This window comes from Pezoporus wallicus, unplaced genomic scaffold (assembly GCF_028554395.1).
Source record: "Pezoporus wallicus isolate ANWC-B61680 ecotype Strahan unplaced genomic scaffold, APGP_CSIRO_Pwel_v1 scaffold_13428, whole genome shotgun sequence".
Taxonomy (NCBI): domain Eukaryota; kingdom Metazoa; phylum Chordata; class Aves; order Psittaciformes; family Psittacidae; genus Pezoporus; species Pezoporus wallicus.
The window spans coordinates 956,388-980,896 of NW_026637482.1; positions in this window are offsets into that span (position 1 = coordinate 956,388).

Consider the following 24,509-nt stretch of genomic DNA (forward strand, 5'->3'; position numbering starts at 1 on the left):
CCTTCTTTATTCCCCCTTCAGAGCTGTAAACACTTCCCATCTTTTCCCAGGGCAGAGATCCCAGATTCAAGTGTAGCCTTTAGTTTTGCTTTCCAATAAATCCCCTGGACCTCAAACAGCATCTTCAGCTTCTGACAGCCATGTTACTAGTACCTACAAAAAAGCACACCAGTCCAGTCCAATACTGTTCTTTGCTGGAATAAATTATTTCCAAGACAACAGCAACACGGCAGATTCTACAACTCAAAGCTTAAGAAAAAATAAAGCATCTCATTTGCAGCAACAGAGGAAACTATTAGTAAGACAGCAAAAAACGTTGATTAACACAGACCTTTAAAGGGACTGAACTGAAAGTTTATCATAATGGGCTATGCTGGAAGAGAGAATGGAGGCTAAAGCTGAACCTGGAGGAAAGCCAACCTGCAACTGCTCTATTTAATGCTTGGTTTAATAAACTTAATCAAAAAATAAAAGCACAGGGACAAGTTTTAATAGTTAGCTGGGAAGCATCAACAATATGGAGAGGGTTCAGGATATTAGGCCCACAGAATTGGAAAATAAGGCACAAATTAATAGCATAACGTGCTAAATCATGCATCTAGGATTAACTACAGAAATTAAGGCTCTAATGGAAGAATAGAAATTACTCATTTAACCAATGTATTGTAGGATCTCACTGGGTAGTCCACAGTTTTCCTGGGGACAGCCCAGTGGGCACACTCCTACATTAAAACTGCAGACCACCAGCATGGTGCACCTTTGAAAAGTCTCAATGCAACCCTAAGGCACAGAGACATAATTCACCTTGTATTTCTGACTTGTGGGAAACATCCCTGATACACTAAGAGACTGGTGGGACACTGGTGGAAGGTCACTGGCCCTCCTGGCCCTCCTGGTGCAGGTGAGGTGGATCCAGGCTCGACCAAGCCCACAAAAGATCCATCATAAAAATACTGAAGACATTTATCAGTGGATGCTGAAAAACTCGTCTTGATCATCAACACAATGACATCTCAGAACATACTTGACCAGTTTCACCAATTACACTTTGAAAGAAGATAATCAGGAAAAATGAGCACTTTGGGCTCAGAAATGGTTGATGAAAGAAAAGGATGCAAATTTTCTACAAAGGCACAAAGGCTTCTGATTTTAAAATAAAGTGTCAAAAGACCTGGGTTCTGGTTCAGCCTTCCAGTAAGATTAGTGGAGAAAAGAAACTTGATTAGCTTCAAGGAATGGCTCAACCAATTTACAAAGCTGTTGTGCTGATACAGGAGTGGACACAAAAGGTATTTCCCAGTCCTATGTCTTAAGTACCTCAACCCATTTTAAATACTTTATATTTGGAATTGGAAAAGTTCAATGCACAGAAGAAAGATGGAAGGGAACCTAACATTTCACAGGCAATAATCATGCAGCTGTGGGCTTTTTTCCCCTGTTAAGGACAACAGAAGCCATACAGCAGTGTATGGACTTGCCTGGTTTCACTGGGACTTCAAGGAGCACATGGGAAAATTAATGCACCCATTGAAAGGTGGGAGAGGGAAGAGAAAACCCAATCCCTTACAGAAGAAACAGCCTTAGTGCTGGTACTCCCCAAAACACTGCCAGCACGACTAGTCTTGGAAGGCAGACACAGGGACTGTGAGAATTAAGACCTGAGGCCCACTGTAGGAGAGGATCTGGTTCGAGACCATCTTAAAAATCTGAACGTGATCAAGTCCATGGGTCCTGATGAAATCCCTCTACAGGTCCTGAAGGAGCTGGCAAATGAAATTGCTAAGCCACTGGCCATAATATTTGAGAAATCATGGCAGTCAGGTGAAGCTCCCGACGACTGGAAAAGGGAAATATAACCCCCATTTTCAAGAAGGGGAAAATGGATGACCCGGGGAATTACAGAGCAGTCAGTCTCACCTCTGTGCCTGGCAAAATCTTGGAGCAGATTCTCCTGGAAGGCATGCTAAGGCACATGAAAATCAACAAGGTGCTTGGTGACAGCCAGCAGGGCTTCACTGAGGGGAAATCCTGCCTGACCAATGTGGTGGCCTTCTAGGATGGGGCTAAAGAACTGATGGACGGGGTACAGCAGTTGATGGCATCTACCTGGACTTGTGCAAAGCATTCGACACTGTCCCACACGACATCCTTGTCTCTAAATTGGAGAGACATCAATTTGATGGTGTCGTGGTTTAAACCCAGTCAGGTAACTCGTTCGCTCACTTCCCCCCCCCTTTCTTGCCCCCCCCTGCTGTGGGAGGGATGGAGAGGAGAATCAAAAGAATGCAACTCCCACGGGTTGAGATAAGAACAGTTTAGTAACTAAGGTGTAACACAAATCACTACTGCTACTACCAATAATAACAATGATAAAGGAAATAACAAGGGAAGAGAATACAACATCTCACCACCAGCCAACCGATAACTCGCCCCCTCAGCCCGACCAAGCACCGACCGATACCTCCTCCAACCCTGCAGTCTCCCAGCCCTTCCGGCTAACTCCCAGTTACATCCTGGGCATGACGTGCTGTGGTATGGAATACCTCTTTGGTCAGTTTGGGTCAGGTGTCCTGTCTCTGCTTCTTCCTGGCTTCCCCTCCTCCCTGGCAGAGCATGAGGCTCACAAAGTCCTTGGCCAAACCAAAACATCCTTGTTATCAGCTCTGTTCCCGAGCTGAAAGTCAAAACACTGCACTACACTAGCTACCAAGAAGGAGAAAAATGACTGCTACTGCTGAACCCAGGACAGATGGATGGACCACTCGGCGGATAAAGAACTGGCTGGATGGCCGCACACAGAGTTGTGGTCAATGGCTCAGTGTCCGGCTGGAGACCAGTAACGAGTGGTGTCCCTCAGGGATCGGTGTTGGGACCGGTCTTGTTCAACATCTTTGCCTGTGACATGGACAGTGGGATTGAGTGCGCCCTCAGCAAGTTTGCCGATGACACCGAGCTGTGTGGTTCGGTTGATACACTGGAGGGAAGGAATGCCATCCAGAGGGAGCTTGACACACTTGTGAGGTGGGCTGATGCCAACCTCATGAAGTTTAACCATGCCAAGTGCAAGGTCCTACACCTGAGTCAGAGCAATCCCAGGCACAGCTACAGGTTGGGCAGAGAAGAGATTCAGAGCAGCCCAAGGAGAAGGACTTGGGGGTGTTGGTCAATGAGAAAATGAACATGAGGCGGCTTCAGTGTGTGCTCGCAGCCCAGAAAGCAACTGTATCCTGGGCTGCATCCAAAGGAGCGTGACCAGCAGGTCGAAGGAGGTGATCCTGCCCCTCTGCTCTGCTCTTGTGAGACCTCACCTGGAGCACTGTGTGCAGTTCTGGTGTCCTCAACATAAAAAGGACATGGAACTGTTGGAACAAGTCCAGAGGAGGCCACGAGGATGATCAGGGGACTGGAGCACCTCCTGTATGAAGACAGGCTGAGAAAGTTGGGGCTGTTCAGCCTGGAGAAGAGAAGGCTGCGTGGAGACCTCATAGCAGCCTTCCAGTATCTGAAGGGGGGCTATAGGGGTGCTTGGGAGGGACTCTTCATTAGGGACTGTAGTGATAGGACAAGGGGTAACGGGTTCAAACTTGAACAGGGGAAGTTTAGATTGGATCTAAGGAGGAAATTCTTTCCTGTTAGGGTGGTGAGGCACTGGAATGGGTTGCCCAGGGAGGTTGTGAATGCTCCATCCCTGACAGTGTTCAAGGCCAGGTTGGACGAGGCCTTGGGTGATATGGTTTAGTGTGAGGTGTCCCTGCCCATGGCTGGGGGTTGGGGCTAGCTGATCTTAAGGTCCTTTCCAACCCTAACTATGCTATGATTCTATGATTCAGGCATGTCTTATTGGTGGTGTTGAGGTTGGCTCCCAGGACAACATCCTCACTAACATACCTTCTAGTGGTAGGCAGAAAACCTACATCTAACAAAGCAGAACAGAAAAAATTTCAACATTATCCTAAGGGAGACACATACAACACAGAGACAAGTCCCTGACAACCCACTATATCCTGTAATTTTATTTATAACCTATCTTTGGAGGAAAAAATACCTACAAAAACCCCAAAACATAAGTGATATGACCCATTCCTCACAAGGCTAAAAATAAATTCTTCTAATGAATAATGTAGTGTCTCATCTTTGCCAAGTCCCAAAGTGCTTTCAGAAAGAAGTCAAACATTTTCTCCATTAACCTGCAAATGCATGTTTACAGTTCATAATCAGAACTAAATATGTACAATTACACTGCAGGGTATCTTAAAAGTCATCCCCACCACAAACATTTGTTAGGTGGCAAAAGTAGCTATGCTATCAGGCACTACAAGAGGCTTTTTCTGATCACAAGACATTCCTGTATCTGTGTCCTTCAGCATCCCCACAGGTACATGGATGAGGAATGAAATGGGGGATTTAGGGCAGAACTAGACCTTGTTGTAAGTCACCAGTTTTATGGTGACATTTTCAGCCTCCAGCCCCTCTCTACAAGATCATCCAGCTCTGCAATTAGTGGTGCCCATGGCACACCTCTCATCTCCATAGCCTCAGAGATGTTCTTAATGGACAAAGTTTCAGCTTCACAAAATCCTCTCGTATTAAATCTAATTTAAATGCATAAGTTAAGATTCCCAAATAGACGTATTACAGAGATTTAAAAAGACAGTTAATGCATGTTAAATATAATCCATTCTTGGGGATGAATAGTAATATGTTTAAGGAATCACAGCATAACAGATTAAGATACATAGCCGATTACTGATTTAGTAATTAAAAGGCAATTACTGCCTATTTAAATCTCAGTAAAATGTGTCAGAAAACAAGGCTTTCACTTTAAAATTAGATATAAAGGTATCCACCAATTTAAGTGCAATCATTTTTGGTGCAATTCCAAGGAGTCTTATTTTCAGGAACTGCAGAGTACTCCCTTTGAGGCACCCAAATTCTCTCAGGCAGATAGCGAGGGTTCCCACATGACCTCACATCAGTTCAAGCTCTACAAAATTCAGGCTGTGAGAATTTGGTTTAAGTGCGCACCTCATCACTTCAGTATTGAAATTAATTCATATACACAAATCAGGTCACCAATTGAGTTTCATTATAACTAAAATTGCAAGAGTTTGGCTTGAGAAAAATCAAGTTTACGTGGTAAAGACTTGACCCAAAACTCCAGCAATGAAGACCATCCAAAGAGTCATCTATCTTCTTGACTGTGTGTCTTCCCGTGCAGTTTCCAATTACTTTCTTTGGCATGTTTTGATTTACCAACAGCACATAACACATTTTCCTCATCCACTGAAGCTCAACCGGATCTAAGTACAACATCTAAAATTGAAGGTGATAGAGTGTTTGAATCAATAAATATCAGGCAGGAGAGCAAAAGATGAGCAAAAGCAAGTTGAACATACAGGACAGTTTGTCAAGGGCTTTCACCCAAGTCAGGTGCTGACCACGTGGTCAGATTTGGAGCAAGGCTGAGCATTCAGCTGTGCCATCAAAACACAGGCACAAAACCATAGACATTGCTGCTTCAAGCAGGGGAGGAGTTCATAGCAATAACTAGGGAAGAGACAGTTAAAATAATTTCTTTGGGTATTATGGTGACTGAATTTTAAGGCAGCAGCCACAGGACTTCAAATACTTTCTTTCGCATCTTCAAATGTTTGCAGTCTCATATTTCAGGACTTGACAAATCTCCTTTCTGTAAGATTTTCTATTCTAAAAACAGCTTGTTTTAGCTTGGAGAAAATGTGTTACAAGTAAGATCCTTTATAAAAGTTTTCTTTCCTGTCCAACACATGTGGGAGAGGCCAATGAGGAAGCAAAGGGAGTGCTAAATAGAATCATAGAATCATAAAATAGTTAGGGTTGGAAAGGACCTTAAGATCATCAGGTTCCAGCCCCCCTGCCAGAGGCAGGGACACCTCACACTAAACCATATCACCCAAGGCCTCATCCAAATAGGGAATCTCTAGTCAAGAGTATGAAAATGAGTGACTCATGTAACATTGGTTACAACATCTGTAAGCTCGTGGCTGAAGACAGCCATCAGCAGCATAGCTCTGCTCTACTCCTGGCAGGTTTGGAGGGTATGACCTCCCTGCAATGAGGCTGAGATGTGCCATGCAAAGGGAAAGGGAGGAAACAAGTGAGCATGAACACATTATTTCACCTGAAAAAGATCAAAAACGTGCATCTCATTCTGGCATCCACTCCTGTTGCCAAGTTCACCAGCTGCAAGAAAAGACCTTGGCACCCAGCCCAACCTCTCATGGCTCCGTGTGGCGCCACCAGCCGCGCCCAATGTCACCAGGTTCACATGCAAAGGGACATGCTTTAAGCAAGCTCAAGTCATTGGTCAGGTAGAGAAAGACTAGGAGATCGTGGGACATGGTCATCACGGTGGTTCCTAGTGGCTATCCATGTCCATAGTGGTGATCCCAGCTACTATGGGGCTGCTCTCACCTCACCTCCCCAGCCGTGCAACACAGCATGGAGAAAACCATGCTGTTTTTCTGCCTTCCCCTCCATCCTCTCCCTGCAAGGGTTTAGCCATGAACTACCACAGCCTCAAGCCACCAGCTCTGCCCTACTCCCCAGTCCTCATCCCTCTCCACATGCAGCTCCTCATGAAAGGAAAAAAAGCTGTGAAACTGCAATTTTGGATCCTGGAGAGAGAGGCTTTTCTGAAATGAGGCATCCTGATGAGAATGTTCACCCCAAATTCGTCAGAAGCTTTCTGCTGTTAATTGAAGGAAGCAGAAATCTGTTTGCTGAAGCCCCACGAGCAGAAAAAGATGTCAGCTAAATTATTCATCGTGAATTACTCACTTGGCTCTTGTTAAGAAATTACTTGTTTTCACAAAGCTTGCATCAGATTAATTCTTTTTTTTTTTCATTTTATTTAGGTGTCTTGAGATGGCAAATGAAAGTGGATGCTAAAGATGCAGAATGAAGAAGGGTTTTAAATAGATTCTACATCTAATCCACAGGTGACTACTACTTGAGCAAATTAGCAAACCCACTCAGTTCCGGGGCAGTGCAGAAGGGTGCATTTCCAGGAATAGCAATCTCGAACAAATTTGTTATCTTTGCAATTACCTGTGAGTGGATTAACAAGTGAATCTGACTTCATTACATTAGCTTGATATTAAACAAGTAAGAAGTTTCATTTTAATAGGCATACTAATTGGACAAAATTATAGGAAATGTAAGAGCACAGTATCAGAAGTACCAGTTCACAGCTAATAAAGCACGCTGAAAGCTACCTGGTAGCAAGAAGGCTGCCTGACTTCCTACCCACTTCCTCTGTTTTGGTCTGATTTACCTTAGAGCAGGGAATAAATACATTTTCACACACACAGCCCAAGGCATGGCTCCTGAACTTCATGTGACTGGTTGGGAAATACATGGCATTTCAGGGTCAGGTTGGACAGGGCTTGGAGCAACCTGCAGAAGGTGTCCCTACTTGTGGAAGAGGGTTGGAGCTGCCAACTTTAGGTCCCTTCCAACCCAGTCTGGATTGGTTCCATTGCCTGCCTCACCAAACACTTGCTCAGGACTTGGCTTCAACAGGAGTTTTGCAAATAATCCAATATGATAGACTAGTTGCTTCCAAAGAAACATGCTAGAAATAAGCACGTTGAAATAGTTATTCTGAAAACAAAGAGACCTGGGTTTGCTTTCAAGGCGCAGCTGCTTTCAGAAATTACTTGTGGCACCAGAAACCCATTGTATTTTCAAGATTCTCTCAATCTATCATACTCAGACACTTCTGTCCAAAGCTTTATTTTTTTTGTAATGATTATTAAGTCAATTTGCCCACAGAGCTGGGACTTGAGCACTGTTACAATATTCATTTGAGATTCAGAACTGCTTTTAAGCGGCTGCCCTCCCCAGCAGTCACTCTTCTCACCGCTGCAGCTACTCATGTGAAGAGATTTGCAGCCTGTTGCTCCCATTCCTTACAGGCATGTGGGAGAAAGAAATTAGCTGTAATTCACCATCAGGAAAAACCCGAGGTGCTGTAACATCACCATTATATGAGGACATCTGATACAAAGATGCTAGAGTCTGTGGGGAAGCCTGCAGTAAAGATAAAATGGAACATTGCAAACTGACATCTTGGTAGCATGGTGGCTGGAAATGGTCTGCTGGGGGGGGGGGGGGGGGGTGGTGTTATTCCCAAGTGCCAAGGAAAGTTGGCTTTCAAGGGAACAACAGATACTCCTCTGCAAACAACCTGGTCCACCATGCATCACCCCTACATGCGACTTTGTAGATGCAGAAAAGTTTCAGGTATCCTACTTCCATAGTCTGAAATTTCTCCTTGCTGTTCTCTCATAAGCCCAGTGCCACTGGGAAGAATGTGGCATGCTGATGAGGTTACAGAATCACACACAGAGTCACACAGAAGTTTGAGTTGGAAGGGACCTTAAAGATCATCTCATTCCAACCCCCCTGCCCTGGGCAGGGACACCTTCCACTAGAGCAGCTTGCTCCAAGCCCCATCCAACCTGGCCTTGAACACTGCCAGGCTGTGTGCAATGAATCCAGTTCAAGCTTCCATCTCCTCCATGGAAACTTCATGGGGTTGTAGAGAAGCCCCCTATAGCCCTTCATCCTGCCAAGCAGGAGGCAGCAGGCACCCAGGATGAGTGGCCATGGTGCCACCCAAACTAGGTGCATGCAGTCACCTCGGCTCAGGCTTTAAGGACCTTCAGTGCTCACCTGGCACATTTTGGGTCAGCCCAGGCCACACTGCCCTCACACAGTTCTGCCTCTGAAATCCTAATAGCCCACCACTGAAAGATGCTGCTGCCTGTCGTTCATTCCTGTTTTGGCAGATAATGGAAAAGCCACTCTCAGGCTTTAAAATCATCTTGTGTCACTGCTGAAGGTGTCCAAGTCCCCTGCTTCTCCCTGCCCAGTCACATCAGCCTTAGCAAATGGTACCCCAGAAAACTCAACTGACTCCCAGGTTCTCAGGGATATTGTTCCCCAGCTCCAAACTTCCTGTCACTTTGGGTATAGAACACAAGGGAACAGTTGCTTATTTGCTTTGGTTTCTATCTAACTGAGACCATGGGCAGCCCTGTCTCCTGTGCAGCCAGAGTCCACCTCTGAAGCCCCAGCACTGCTGTTGGTGCTCTGAGTTGATGCTGTCAAATACCACACGGCAGAGCTGCTCCGCTCTGTGCAGTAATCAAATATTCATCAGGCCAGCAAGCAGCATCACAGCTCCACAGGCAGGGCTGCCAGCTGGGATGTGGGACAGTTGAGTTCAACACTGCAGCAATTAATATTTAATGAGCCGGGTGAGGTAGAAGCACTTCACAAGGAGAGACAAAGGGCCACGTCCATTCGTCTGTCCATCCATCCAGCCATCCAGCCATCCAGCCATCCATCCATCTCTCCCTCCTTCCTCTCCAGACTTATGTTCAGAAAAACCCACTCTCAGCAGGTCTAAACCCTGCAAAGCTGCAGCCTGAATCATGAGAAGCACAAAGCGGGGGGCATAACCAGGCACCCCACCTTGTCCCCTGACAAGCACAGATCCCAGAACCAGGATGGGATTTAGTTAATCATGACCAAGCCTTGGGAACAGGGTGCGCGTGTGGGAAGTGCTGAAGTTCACCAAGATATCATTTAAATATGACACAGGGGGAAAAGCCCCACAGTTTCTGTGCTCCATGAATGTAAGATGAGCGCCTGACTCTGGTCTTCATGGTATCTGCACTGTGAGAAAAGTGCTTCAGTTAGGGACAGTTTGGGCTCAGCCAAAACATGCCCACCTACAGCAGACCCTGGATGTCTGAGCAAACAGCAGCAGCAGAAACACGGATGTTTCTGGCACTCAGAGCCTGAATACCGGGCTCAGGTGTCTATAAGTTGTTTTTATGGATATTTAAGAGCTCTAGTACTAATATTGTCTCAGCTTCTCACCAGTCCTAAAGAGAACGATTCTACCATACTATCATTCTATCTCAACCTTTTTCGGATGTTTACCTCAGTCCCCGGAGCAGATTTCATTGCCACTTTAATTGCCAGGAAGCATATTAGTTATTAGTCTTCCCTGCCAAAGTGACAAGTGCCTTTCCCTGGCACTGCCTGTATAGCTCAAGGAGTGTTTGGGGATATTCCTCAAAGAAAAGACTCACATGAATATTAAACATTGTAATTAAGTGCAGTGAAGTTCCTCCAGATTTGCAGGGAAATAACTCAGGGATGACTTCTACCTGATCAAATTTAAAAGCCATTTTCTCTCGGGTCTCCCAGCTTGCTGTTGAAATCAAGCTAAATAATACTTTAATGGCTGCACAACACCATTTGCTCCCTGTCCTAATCTCCTGACATTCCCAAGGAGTTTGCTTTTCTTTGTTCCTTTAATACCAGGAGATGCGGATGCTGCTTGAACAGCAGCACAAGTCATCTGAACTACACGAGACCATTGGCAAAGCTTCCCCCTCCAGCAGCAGAGCCAGGAGATGAGGCCCATCCTAGAGCACATTTTGGCTGGTTGGGATGGCTTGGATGGTTTGGCCACAGGCAAGCTCCGAGCAGCTCCAGCTCTCCGCAGTTCCCAACACAGCCCATTTCCTGCAGGCTCCGGCTGATACCGCACGCATTAATTGAATAAGCTTTAATTCTCTTTCCAGGACCATCTGCTGAGGACCAGCGTGCGCGCTGCTCTCACAAACCAGGGCAACAGCACCATCTAGCAGAGCGGAATGGAAAGTGCCGGAGGGACCCCCAGCCCGTGAGGACAAGGGAGTACCAGAGCTGGGTGACTGCGAAACAATGACTTTCGGGTCCAGCAATGATGGCCCCGCACACCGGCATCCCCATTTGATCTTCACATACCTGGCTCGACAGCCACAGCATCTCATGTTTCTTCGTGGCTTCTTCCAGGCCTCCTGTGGTGCTTCTATGCTGGGCCATGGTTTTTCAGCAGCAGAGGAGAAAGTGTTGAACAAATCACGGGTCACTCCTGGGACATCGCATGTCACACAGCAGCCATTCCTGCAGGACCACAGTAAGCATTCGCCTGTGCCGTAACCGGGGCTTCAAAACAGTCTTGGATCAGTGAAGTTGTGAGCACAGTGTGGAAATAGCCATGTGAGCTGCAGATAAGATAGAAGGAAGGAGCAGGGTAGAAAGAATGTTTGCAGCTCAGCTGGGCTAGAATTTCAGAGGGGAAAAACCCTGATTTCTGAACTTTGTCTTCCCTATTTTTCTCACAAGGGGACTCCTTCCCCTGAGCCTCGTAAGAGACACCAATCTCGCATTTATTACATAATACAATATCAGGAGAATGTTAATTCTAATAGTCTTTAAACATTTTACTCTCTTGTAAACTAACTTGAAGATGGCTCCCTCACACCATCCAGTTTCATGGTATTACCCAACATCAGAGACTGGAAGAACAGCCCTGCTGACAGATAACTTGCACCATGTACCGAAGACATGAGGAAGGCTGCTGGATCACACAACCAAAAATAGCTTTCGCTTCTCTTCTTGACAGAGCAACATATCCTGAGGGATAGGAAAGGGGAACATTAGATACTTATACAAATATATTAAGAGGAAAGTGCTTCAAGCAGGAAATGTCTTTTTTGATACAGTCCATGTGTTTGCATGGTTGGTGCTCATGGACAAGCTTTAATGTTCGTATTTCTGGAGTATTTCCCTGAATGGAAAATTCACCTAAAGCTCAGCACAGAACAAATTGTATCACAGTATCATAATGAATGGAAATTTATACTTACGAATCTATTTTGTCTGTTTGGCTTTTACTCCCCATGCAAAGTAAAATAAAGGCATTCTCACATCAGCAAATATCAGGTTCTCTTCAGGCTCCTGTAATTCCTTTTCTGATACTGCTCATACTCATAAGATGAAACCTTTGTTGATTTTTGCTGAAAGGAAATGGCAATCACTTAAATTGAGTTCCACATTTCATAGGGATGGCGATTCCTCTATTGCACCAGCCTGGAATGCAGATGTGGGATTTATGTTAAGAAAATATTAAACTCCAGTTTTGATCAAATCCCATTACAACCCTGGAAGTACCTCCCCTGTGTTAATTACCCTCTCAGCATGACACGTGCCTCCTCTGCCTAGTCTGAAATTACTGGTTTCAAGCTTTGTCTTTAGCAATACTTTGATTTTTTGTGATTCATTCTCCCCACAAGAAATGATGCTCCCCTGGAAGATTACAACCACTTCATCCACCTTGTTCTTTCAGGAAAACTGAACAGACTTTTTTCTTCAAGCACAAATCACCTCTCCAGGGCTCTTTTGGGCCCTTTCTGGCACTTTTGGGAGACACCGACACAATGGGAGGGTGCAGCGTTACTGCAGCAGCCTTGGCTGATCTGTTTGAGTCCCGTGATCTGTTCAAACCCTGTTCTCATGGCAGTACCACTGATGGAGCACCACTCGGATCAACAAGCACGGCAAGGAGAATTATTTTCCTTCTACCAAAGCATCCTGAGATTCACGATTTGGAAAAAGAGGTCCTGTTCTAAAGAGGCAATTGGAACACAACTCGAAGACTTTCTGAGAAACACACTGATAGCTTGCTTTTTTTTTTTTTTTTTTAAGTCTTTCATCCCAAATAAAACATCTCAAAAGCCCTCAAACTGAAATGCTTGTGTCCTGGTTTCCTAGAGTGAGACAAATACAATTTGTTCCAAGTCATCTCAACACGAAATTGCGTTTCCATGACCTTAAATGCCTTTAATCCAGGAGCTGTAGCTGCAGTTCCTCATCCGAACAGGCTCTATGGCCTAGCTCCCACTAGGTATCACAGGCACACTCAGAAAACAACAAAACCTGGCCTTCTGATGCTTTATCAGGCTGTAGTCCCAGCCTCATTCTCTCTTCTGAATTATGCATCCCAGAACTAATATATCCCACCCTTTATCAATAGCCTAGTCAGTCTGCCTGCCTTCACATGAGGTATATGGCTTTATTACACCATGGGCAATACAGCCCTATCAAGAAAGCTCTGTTCTCCAAGAGAAATGGAAGCCATGACCATCCTCATTTTCCAAGGTCCATGTGCTAGAGAAACACACTTTGCCATCAAAGAAGGTCCCAACAGAGCTTGTCAGCAAAATAGCTGAGAAGAGCATCAGAGCAGGTGGAAAATCAAACATTTGAGTTCTTATTAACTGAATAAAGATTTTGGAATAAGTAGAATAAACAACCTGTGGAAATCTCAAACCTGCAAGGAAAATCCCAACGGTGAAGGGGAGCAGCACCCACCATGTGGCAATAGCTTTGACCACCCAAATGCAGGTGGTTCCAAATTCTGCAAGGAGGGACTGCAGCACTTGTGTGGATTCATCAGCTTGGTGATCTCTGCCCACCTCAGGCTCAAACACCATGGAGAAGTCTTCTGGGCACCCACAGCTAAACCCCATGCAGTTCACTTCACGAGGGACCCTGCTGACCCCCATCAACCAGCCTGGTTTGTCAGCCAGGTTTTCCCATGTGTCAGCAACAAAACCACCTATGATGGCAACTCAGACATCCTCTTCTTCTTCATACCACCACCATGCACGGCACCATCACACAAAAGCCACCGTCTGTAGCAGCTGAGCTGGCATTTGTTCATCTTTCTCTCCTCTTTGCATTTTCCTGTAGTCTTTTGGAGAAAAAGAATTCATCTAAAGCTGGATTTACTGAATATTGAAACTCACAATTCACGGAGAAGATTTTCCCCTGACAGGAGTCCTCCCTCTTAGGGAAATTAGGTAATTTTCAATAATCAGTCTGGGACAAAAATCAGGATAAAGTGATTTCAACAAGAATCTAATTGAGTCTTAATGACTTTAAATGTCAGATCTATAAAATCTGTCTTGGGGCTCCCCTTGCTCCTTGGGGCTGGGAAAGCAGCACGTGTCAAGCCAAACTGTGCCTTTTCCATGCTGCCCATGACAAACCATGTCTTTCGCACAGCCCTGCTGCAATAAGGAGCCTTCCTTCTGCTGTTTGAGACAGCCACACTAAGAAATGCTGCCATTTAAGTCAGGTTATGGCTGTTTTTTTAAAGCAGGGCCACTTAGCTTTATGGCCACTGTGAAAACACGCATTCTTCACCACTGATTAATAAAGATAATGCAAACATATAGTTTAAGATGAGAGAAGGAAAATACTCCCTTCCCTACACAGCTATTGTGTGTACAGCAGTGTAGACCTGTGCAGTAACTGTTATAGAAGCAGTCACTAAATCAGAGGTTGCACATTGTTGGAGGGTAGAAGGGTTAGCACAGGTCATTTTGGATAAGAAAGGGGCAAGCAAACCCATGCACAGCCCAGTAACGGATTCAGCAAGGGCTTGACCCAGCAAACAAGCTTCCTCTGGCACAAGCAGCGGACACAAGATAAGCAAATTTCACACCCCTTGTCCATTCCGGGACCCCTCTCCGGACCAAACTGCACATCTTCCTCCCCAGCTGCCACCCTGGTATGTCTCTGCCACGAGCCTGATCACACTCTATTTCAGGAGTTTTATTTCAGCTCAAGAATGAATTTGTCTTTTCACAGCACAAATAGCATAACTATTCCAAGCCAGTCTGCATGATTTTCAAAAGAGACCACTTTTATATCTGAGCAGATTGCATCTGCTCTGTCAGAGGCAGTAGGTTACTAGAAACAGGAGACAAAACTAGTGTTCACACACAGATCTCCACCTGCTTGCCGCGAAAAAGTCTATGGCAGATGAGTGCCAGCAGCTCCTGAATTACAACAGAAGAGCCCAAATACAAGAAGTTTTGCAGAGATGACCCAGAAATAATTTTCCACCTGTAGATCTGTTGCTCTGTTTAGCGATCCTTGACCACAGTGTCAAGCTATTCTACCTGCAGATGCCCTTTCCCCATAGAAAGTTAACAGCATGAAGCTTCATCCCCTCTTTCCCTTTCTATGTAATTACATTGAGGCCTAGCAAAGAATTAAGACAACCTTGAGGATTGGCATGCAGTCCCATTTCTCTCCTTTCCCAAGAGGAAAAGCCCCCAGACCTACAATTTGAACTGCCTGGTCTCAGAAACCACTTGAAGATCAGCTATCAACAGGCTCCAAGCTGTAACACTCTGTATTGGCAAAGTTAACCTGGGCTGAGATCAATCAGCTTACAAACCACAGCCATGCTTGGTGCAAGCAAGACCAGGGCCAGAGCAATAAGCTTTAAGGCTGCCCAAGGTGCGGATGATCTGAGTAGCAGATGCTCACAGGACAAAACCTTGTCATCCTGCCACAAGACCACATATTTCTTCAGGATAAGCTCCTCTGGGCAGCATTCTGGAGCTCTGTTCCCACAGTACAGGCGTAACGAGCTTACCCAGAACAGCCAAGCTACACAGCACGCAGAAAAGCCAGCAAGATCCCAATCAGGGATGATGGAAAATGGCTGCAAGGAGATGTCAAGTGCCAAGCAAAGGTCTTTCGTACAAAAAAACACTGGTTAAAGATCAACCATCCTTCTCCTCCGTTCTGGTGTCAGAAACCACTCACCCATTACACTGATGGGTTTGACATTTCACTCTGCTTGTATCTCGTATTAGAGCGGCACCTATAAGCTTCTGTAGATAAGGTTAGGTTAATACTGCCATTAAAAGTTCCCTCTGCCCCTTCCCCTGGGCAGGGATGAAAGCTGGCAGAAGTTTGGAGAAGTTCGTTTACAAGTGTTTTCCTGACTAGAATTTGACCATTTCCCTTGGTAAAAACCTGAAACTTCTCGGATGTTTCATGAGTTTTATTGTGGTCTGTGCATTTCAGGTCAGATTCCAGTAAGCTGAGCAAACAGCTCTGGGTTTTTAATTTTGGAAGCAATTCAGAGGAATTCAGCTGCTGTGGTAACAAGTTGTAAACAGGAGAGAAAGGTGAAGTGGAGGTTAGATCATTAAGCTGAACTCTCTCCATTGACAGTTGTCTCTCTTTAAATGAGCAAGACCAGCCAAGTGGACCAGTGTCAGATGCCTGCATGTAGGGAAAGTTCTCCCCAACCAGAATACAACTGGTGATCAGTTTATGCCCTCTAGCAAAAGGCTTTGTCTTTTATTAAGCTACAGATTTCATATATTACCCACGCTGCATACAATAACTCAGGAAACTCTCCTTCACTACACAGATGTGTGATTTAACCTGAACCCTCACCACCATTTTCCATGCTTTCCATTATGATTCAGGTGCAGACTGGAAGCATCCATAACGTTCCCATCACTACTCAATGCCCAGTCACTATATCAACCACATGGACCCATCAGCTGAGACCTCACATAGTTACTTATTTCATGGAGATCGTAATTTACTGGCCACATATTTCAGCAATGCTCCTCACCACCTCTTACACATCAGAGATATCTGAACTGTTCCCACATTCATTACCATTTATCCCACTTTCCAGTCTTTCAGGCACTTCCACAACAATGTTCCCATAGGCTTGCCTTTAAGCTCCAGGTTTTAGGGGCACTCAGCAGGGCACTCTTCCTTAGTTCAGCTTTTTCCCCAGTACTTCTTATTTAATTTCCATTCACTTGCATCTACAGTGATTTAAAGCTTTGGGTAACTCAGCCTTTAGGAGTCTCAGAATGATGCATCAGTGGTCAATGCCATTTTCTTCCCTGCACAAAGGAAGCATTGATACAACCTGACCAGTTGAGCTGACAGATTTCTGACCAGTCATCACCTCTTTGTCTAATGGAATGAGGTCAATATTCAATTATCCAGAGTTCAGTACATGGTTTCTGCATTAAGAAAGCATTGTATTTCAAGATTTCTAAGGAATCTTTGTAACTGAGAACCTGAGAGGTCCAGCAAGTGCTCCAAGGTTTAAGAGGCATGAAAGAACTCAGATTAAATCCCTCTATTTTGGGCAGAGACTAGGGGAGTTCCCCCAGGCAGCTTGCCCCACAGCTGATCCAGGGATCTGTATCAGTTACCCCATCCTGGGGATACTAAAACCAGTCATGACTTTCAGTTCATTTTGACATGCCACAATTTTTAAACAGCCTATAGCATTACAGAAGATAACCGTGCCTCAAAATATACTTACCTCCATCCAGGCCCTAAGAACAAGCTGTAGTCACTGCATTGACTATTCCCTTACAACATAACCCATCTTGCCAAGCACCCACTGCCTCTCAAAACCACCACACTGGGTTTCTTTCCAGATATGAACATGCTCAAGTCCCTCTTACTAGTCACCAACAACTTTCATGCTGCTCTGGGTTTGACTTAGTTTTGTGCTCAGCACACTGATGTTGCCTTTTCTACTGAGGCTGTCAGTAGACCACGCCATCATCAGGCTGCTAGCTGGGAAACCAGCGGACCTGTTACAGTCACACCTCACCATAAAACCCATACACCATTATTCCCCGTATGTCATTCTGCTTCAGTTGCTCACCACCTTTAAGGTCACCTTTGTGACCCTCTGCCCTGGAAAAGGCTGGAGTTGAGCTGAAATAAGCTCCTGGGCCATCACTATCTTCTCCCAGCCCTGCTGCTTTCTGCAGCTCTCTCTCCTTCAAGTGCTACTTGCAATTGCATTCTGACCACTTAGCAGCTATTTTCCTGTACTTTCACTCAAGGATGGAAAACTCTCAGAGATACTTTCAGTTTTGTGCTTATCAGGAAAAAGATGAACTTCCCATGCGCTAGGCAGAAAGAGCGTGCTGAAAGATACTGGACAATTGCTTGTGCTCATTTGTGGGACACATAAAATCATAGAATAGCTAGGGTTGGAAAGGACCTTAAAGATCAGCCAGTTACAAACCCCCTGCCATGGGCAGGCACACCTCACACTAAACCATGTCACCCAAGGCTCTGTCCAACCTGGGCTTAAACACCGCCAGGGATGGAGCATTCACAGCTTCCTTTGACAACCCATTCCAGTGCCTCACCACCCTTACAGTAAAGAATTTCTTCCTTGGATCCAATCTAAACTTCCCCTCTTTCAGTTTTAACCCGTTACCCCTTGTCCTATCACTACAGTCCCTAATGAAGAGTCCATCCCCGGCATCCCTATAGGCCCCCTTCAGATACTGGAAGGCTGCTCTTGAGGTCTCCATGCAGCTTCTCTTCTCCAGGCTGAACAGCCCCAAATTTCTCAGCCTGTCTTCATACAGGAGGTGCTCCAGCCCCTGATCATCCTCGTGGCCTCCTCTGGACTTGTCCCAGCAGTTCCAACAGTTCCTTTTTATGTTGAGGACACCAGAACTGCACACAATGCTCCAGGTGAGGTCTCACAAGAGCAGAGTAGAGGGGCAGGATCACCTCCTTCAACCTGCTGGTCACGCTCCTTTTGATGCAGCCCAGGATACGGTTGCTTTCTGGGCTGTGAGCACACACTGAAGCCAGCTCATGTTCATTTTCTCACCGACCAAGACCCCCAAGTCCTTCTCCTTGGGCTGCTCTGAATCTCTTCTCTGCCCAACCTGTAGCTGTGCCTGGGATTGCTCCCACCCAGGTGTAGGACCTTGCACTTGGCATAGTTAAACTTCATGGTTACATCCTCAGCTCCTACACAGAGCTACACCAGGTGACATTTGAGTTTCCCCAGGTAAATGGTCTTTTTCTTAGGTCATGTAAAATAACATTAGGTTGTACATCTCTATTTTAATTAGCATGCACCTTTACAGGAAGGGTGAGTAAATGCATTTTCTGCCTGCACCACCAAGTTTCCAGTGAGAGCCTGTAATGCCTCAGTAACCAGGGCCATGGTCTGACTCTCTCCTCACATACTCATCCAACCCAAGAGAAAATGTATAGAGCTCAGGATAAACACCAGTATATGAAACTAATATGTAAGTAAATTCAAGCCTGAAGATGCCATGTTATAAGGGGCAAAATAAAGTCAATAAAGTTGTGTTATAATCACACTTGCACCCACATAAATCTGGACCAACTCCACTAAAACCAGGGAGCCCAATTGTTCTCTGCCTGAAAAAAGGCATTAATTTAGACTCACGCAACCTGTACTGAGGTTGTTAATCCTTCTCCTCCACTGAGAATATTTGATAAGGAGAAATGTGCAGATCAACTACAGGGCCTCACCAGCCTGGGGGAGAAACCAAACCACCACAGCCCTCCAGAACACAAGAAAAATCAGGCTATCTCCCTGCTCTTATTAAATAAACTGACTTAATTAAGCCCATGTGTGCTGAGTTTGGCTCTGCCCCCATTCCCCCAGGGTAGAGCAGGATCAGCTTGTTAGGAGCAACGCATTCAACCTGGAAGCCAAGCAGGAGCCCAATTCCAAAGTAGATGTCAGGTTGCCCTTGTCAAAAACCACTTCCCTGGAACAGATGGTCTTCTCCATTCCCAGAGCAGACTTTACTCAGAGAATTCTGGCTGTGAGAATTTCGATGCACAAAAAAAAACCCCTATGAGAGCTCTTTTGCAATTGTGTGTTCCGAGTTCTTCGTCTGCTCCCTGTTTCAGAGCTGGTGGGACATGTGCTGACCCTTTAATGCGCATGTCTTTAACTCCAGAATGCAAGTGGAGCTGTTCACAGGGATCCAGATGCTGGAACTCAAGGGACACATGGGGCCATCGCTGCAGCAATGTGACAGGGTTCCTTTCCCACCAGCTTTCGGGCTGGAAAAAGGAGTTAATGGCTTCTCCTGCCCGGCAGCTGGGCAAGGATGGATGGGGACAAGCTGCACACACAAAACCACAGTGTCTTAAATGAAGGCAGACACCTGTCCATATGGTAAACAAGGGCTTGGGTTATGTGGAGACTGATGGAAATAACATGACCCAAAGCATAAAAACTCTCAGGAGCTGGAGAGAAGACAAATGGAGCTCTGTGGAAATTAGACAGGAAAGCGCTGTTGCACTCAATTATCCACTAAAAAGCAATGATCGCATATTTGTGTTACACTTACTAATGTCTCCCTCGCCTTTAAAGAATTACACCCTGTCCGAAGAGTATTAATAGTGTAATGCATGTTTTTTGTTGCTAAGTATGATTACTTGTAATTTACCTGCTTTATTTTACTAAGTGCGGTCTAATTCACTCTACCAAGCGCTCACCCAGACTATAACATGTGCTGTGTATTTAAGCTCGTGGCTCTATATGGGAAAAAAAAATAACCAAACAGCTTTTCCCGTTTCTTTCAAGTAATTCAGTCCCCAGCCCCAAGTTAAATCAATTGGAGCCACAGTGCTGGGATTTGTCACACACACTCATGTAACTCCAAATGATTTTGTTTTCCTTAAGTTTGCTGGGGAAATGGGAATTGTCTTTGGAGTGGGCATTGAGAAGAGCTTTACCTTGTCAGGAGTCTTGTGGCTGCAAAATACAAGCCAAGCTACTGCCAGGTTTTAAAGCTCTTCCTCTGGCTGGCCTCTGTTGTAGCAGCTCACATCAGACCAGGGGCTTTTCGCGCTTTATGCTTCCCAGATTGCTTCCTCAGCCACCAAAGCTGGGACTTGGTGCTGCACTGGGGCAAATGGAAGAGCAACAAAAGCAAAGTGATGCTTCACCCTCATAAAAATTGAGGGTTTGCTCATTTTTGTATCCTTGAGGTATGGCACCGTTGACCCACAACTCCCATGGTGAACACTGTCCTTCCCGTTGGTCACCTATTAAACAACTTGAGGATGTGGCTCCTACCAGCCCTACAAAGGTCTTTGCAGAGTAAAAAGGTCTAGTAAAGGTTGGTTGTCACATAGGATTTGGGGGAAAAAACGTGAAAATATTGTCTTTTATAATATACAACTTTTCAGCACATTGCCATTAACAATTGCTGCTCTATGGAAGGAGTTATTTAAGTGAAACAGCAAATGAATCCTGTGTATAATATACATTTCCATTAAATATTTCTGCATCACACAAGCAGTTTTAAGCCAAAGAGTAAGTAAACATTCCCCGTGCATATAATACATTTCCATTAAGTACGTCTGTAAGGTGAAGATTTTTATGATGATTACAGTGATTTTTTTTCCTTCATAAAAGCTCAATAAGCATTTTTAATCCATTACAGCTTGTGAAAACACATGTTTACATTTATGGTAATCCTGAATTCTACTCTGTGAAGGGTTCTGCCGTCTGGGGAGAAATGGGACCAAATAACCCCTTTCTGGAAAAACACTGCTGAAATCCACACTCGGATTCAGGCTTGTCCCAGGTGACAGCAGCAGTTTATGTTGTATCAGCCAGGTTTATCCACTTCTGAGCTAAGACTTGTGTTAACACTCACGCAAAGCAGCAGCTTCTCCTGGTGAGCTTTTGGGAAGATGCCCATGGGAAGCAAAGTGTTCCAGGCAGGGTTGGATGGGGCTTGTAGCAACCTGCTCTAGTGAAAGGTGTCCCTGCTCGTGGCAAGGGGTTAGAACTGGATGGGTTCTAGGGTCCCTTCCAAGACAAATCAGTCTGGGATTCTATTCTAAGCAGGAATTTGGGTCTTAATATTCATTTTTGGCCATTTCCCCATTGCAATGAGTTGTGCAGTTTGTCTGTCTGATCCCTCCTCCACCTCTTCTCTCTCCCTGCAGAGCTGGTGGTTTGGGTGGGCTCCAGCGAGCACCCAGCCTATGGTGTTAAATATAAAAGGAGTATCTACTCCAAATGCCTTTTTTTATTCTTTGAAATGAGCATGAGCTAAACTACAACACCTCTGTGCTTTCTGTACAAGGGTAACTTAACTCCCTACGGGTCCTGAAGTAAACAGGGACTTTGTGCTATCAGAATAAATAAAATATGACAACCACTAATACCGTTGTGTATGAAAATACATGTTGTGAAATGCACAGCAGGGTCCCAGGCTGTGGTTACCTCTGCTTTCATTGCCTTTTGGAGGTATCATGTGGAGCTGCTGAAGGACCTCTTTTGTTTATGGGCATTATAAGTTTTTATTGACTCTGGGAATACCCCAAAGCATTAAAAATGAACACTTGCATTATTTTGTGCTTCTGAATAATCTGTAGATGTTTTATGCCATGGAGTGTGTCCATCTGGACACCAGCCTGCAGCCCTAGGGAGGGCTGGGAGGGAAGGCAAAGCCAGCCCTGGCCTTGAGGACCAGGCAACGGAGAACTGCTGGCAGTTAAATGAGTGTGCAGCTATTAATGGCCATTATATTGCCATGTAAGTTGGGGTGTTTTTCAGGAATGAACAGATATTCTAGCTACAGGCTATGCAAAATCTGCAGTGTTTATGATTCCTTTCAAAATATTTGTGTATCTGCAGCCTGGACGGAGACCAAGCCTTGCTGTGCCTCTCTCAAGGATTTTGTTACTGATGCCCTATAAAGTGCCCAGCACACAGCTCACAGAGCAGTTTTAGGCTGTAACTAGCCCAGCAGGCTGAGCTGAGCAGTGTTCTGTGCTTTCGCTTATCAGAGCTTCCAGCACAAATCCTCCAGGGTGCTTTAGCCATGCTTTTCCCACAGCCCAACTTCCCAACATGGGCTTGGAGAGGACCCAGCAGCAAAATAGTAAAACAGAGCAAAATCCTGACAGTCTCCACCTTCTGCCATGCCAAAGTTTCTCAGAGTCATGAATTTCTTATCCGTGGGGTAAAATACAAAGCTGTTGTTTGAAAACCAGATCCAGGTTGCAGGCAAACGTGGTCTAATGTGAGCGTCTCTTAGAAAAGCAAGAATTAGCACCAGCTAATGAGTTTAGCACCAGCTTTGGGGTGTTTCAGCCTGAGTATTGCCTCAGCGTGGTTGCAGAAGTTGGGGTGTTTCCAGAACTGAGGGCAATCAGGCTGAGCTCATTAGAAAGCAGCCAAATGGTTGTGATGATTGCTGATATGCAATTCCTCATCCCGCGTATCTAATCACCCATCAGTTTTAATCACAGAATCCCAGACTGGTTTGTGTTGGAAAGAACCTCAAGCTTATCCAGCTCCAACCTCTGCCACGGGCAGGGACCCCTTCCATTAGAGCAGCTTGCTCCAAGCCCCTGTGTCCAACCAGGCCTTGAACACTGCCAGGGATGGGGCAGCCACAGCTTCTCTGGGCACCCTGTGCCAGCGCCTCAGCACCCTCACAGGGAAGAACCTTATACCCAGTTTGAACTTCCCCTGTTTCAGTTTGAACCCATTCCCCCTTGTCCTATCATTACAGTCCCGGATGAAGAGTCCCTCCCCAGCACCCATCAGCATGATGTGCAGGTTACACACCATGTTACAGCCTCGCTCCACTGCCAAGCCTTGGGCTTCCCCATTAGCATAACTTTGCTGAATGCAAAAGAACTTGATGCCATCTCCAATCAATAGCTTAATAACAACTCGTTTCTCCCATAGGCTTCTTGGGAAGAGGCTAATACATAGGTGCTGTGCATACAACCCTCCAGCTGCTACTTAGCGCAGAAGAAAGAACAAGAAGAAATCAGGCCAAAACAAACCTCATTACTCTCAGAGGGTTTTTTAAAAGCTCAACCTGTGGAAAACTTCTTGCTTCTTTCCAGGGTATTAATGCAGCAAGCAAACGCTCAAAATGTACCTACCCAAGGGTGTATATGCAGCAGTCTCATTTTATAACAGAACAAATGCTTGGTGCCACCAGGAAAGGATTTCACCCCCGACTGCCTTTCTCTCCTTCATTATTATGGGAAGCGTAACCTCAGCCCTCTCCAAAACCACTCCACACAGTAATTATTTCGGAAGCAGAAGTCACTGTGAGGTACCAACAGCTGGTGGGGTGGAGGATGGGGAGGAGAGGGCACGCACGTGTCCGTGCCCTCGCATTTGTTTGAGAATGTGGAGAGGAAAAGCTATGGCTCCGAGGAAGTGCACCGGGGATGGCTCTGTGTGTTTGCACTCGTTCCTCACATTTGTTAAAACAATAGAGAAATGTTTCCCTTTGGAAAAAGCTTGTACCTCCCATTGTCTTTTATTATTTTTCTTGCAAATTCACTTTTGTTCCTGGAAAAGGAGCAAATGATGGAGTGCTCTGTCAAAACTCGATGAATTGCTGGTTCCCTTTCTTTTAATTTGAAAACTTAAACTAACTTATATTTTTTTTAACCTCCCTCTTCTCCTTTTCCAAATCAAATAAAAAAAGAATTGCACACATCTATAACCTTTGGTTCTGCTGTCACCAACAGCCAATAACAGCTCTGTGCAGCAAAAGAAAAAGCTCCCACTTTCAGTAAGGAATCAGAAAAAGCTTTGCTGTGTCTGCTCAAGAGTCTCAGCATCATCCCTGAGCAATGCCCCAGCCAGAGGCTTAAACCATGCACACATTCAGAAGGGGTTAAAATGGCATGAAGGTGGGGATTTTAATAAATACATTTAATAAAGGCCAGGTTGGACAGGGCTTGGAGCAACCTGCTCTAGCGGAAGGTGTCCCTGCCCATGGTAGGGTTTGGATATGGATAAGCTTTAAGCTCCCTACCAACACAAACCAGTCTGGCATTCTGTGATTTAATACCCTGTTAAGGCAATGAGATGCTGCTGGTTTATTAAATCTCTGCCCTGGCACTGTACACATTCCACCAGCTGGTTGCATTGCACTGCACACCTCAGAGCAGGCAAGTAACCCTCTGAGAAGGCAGAG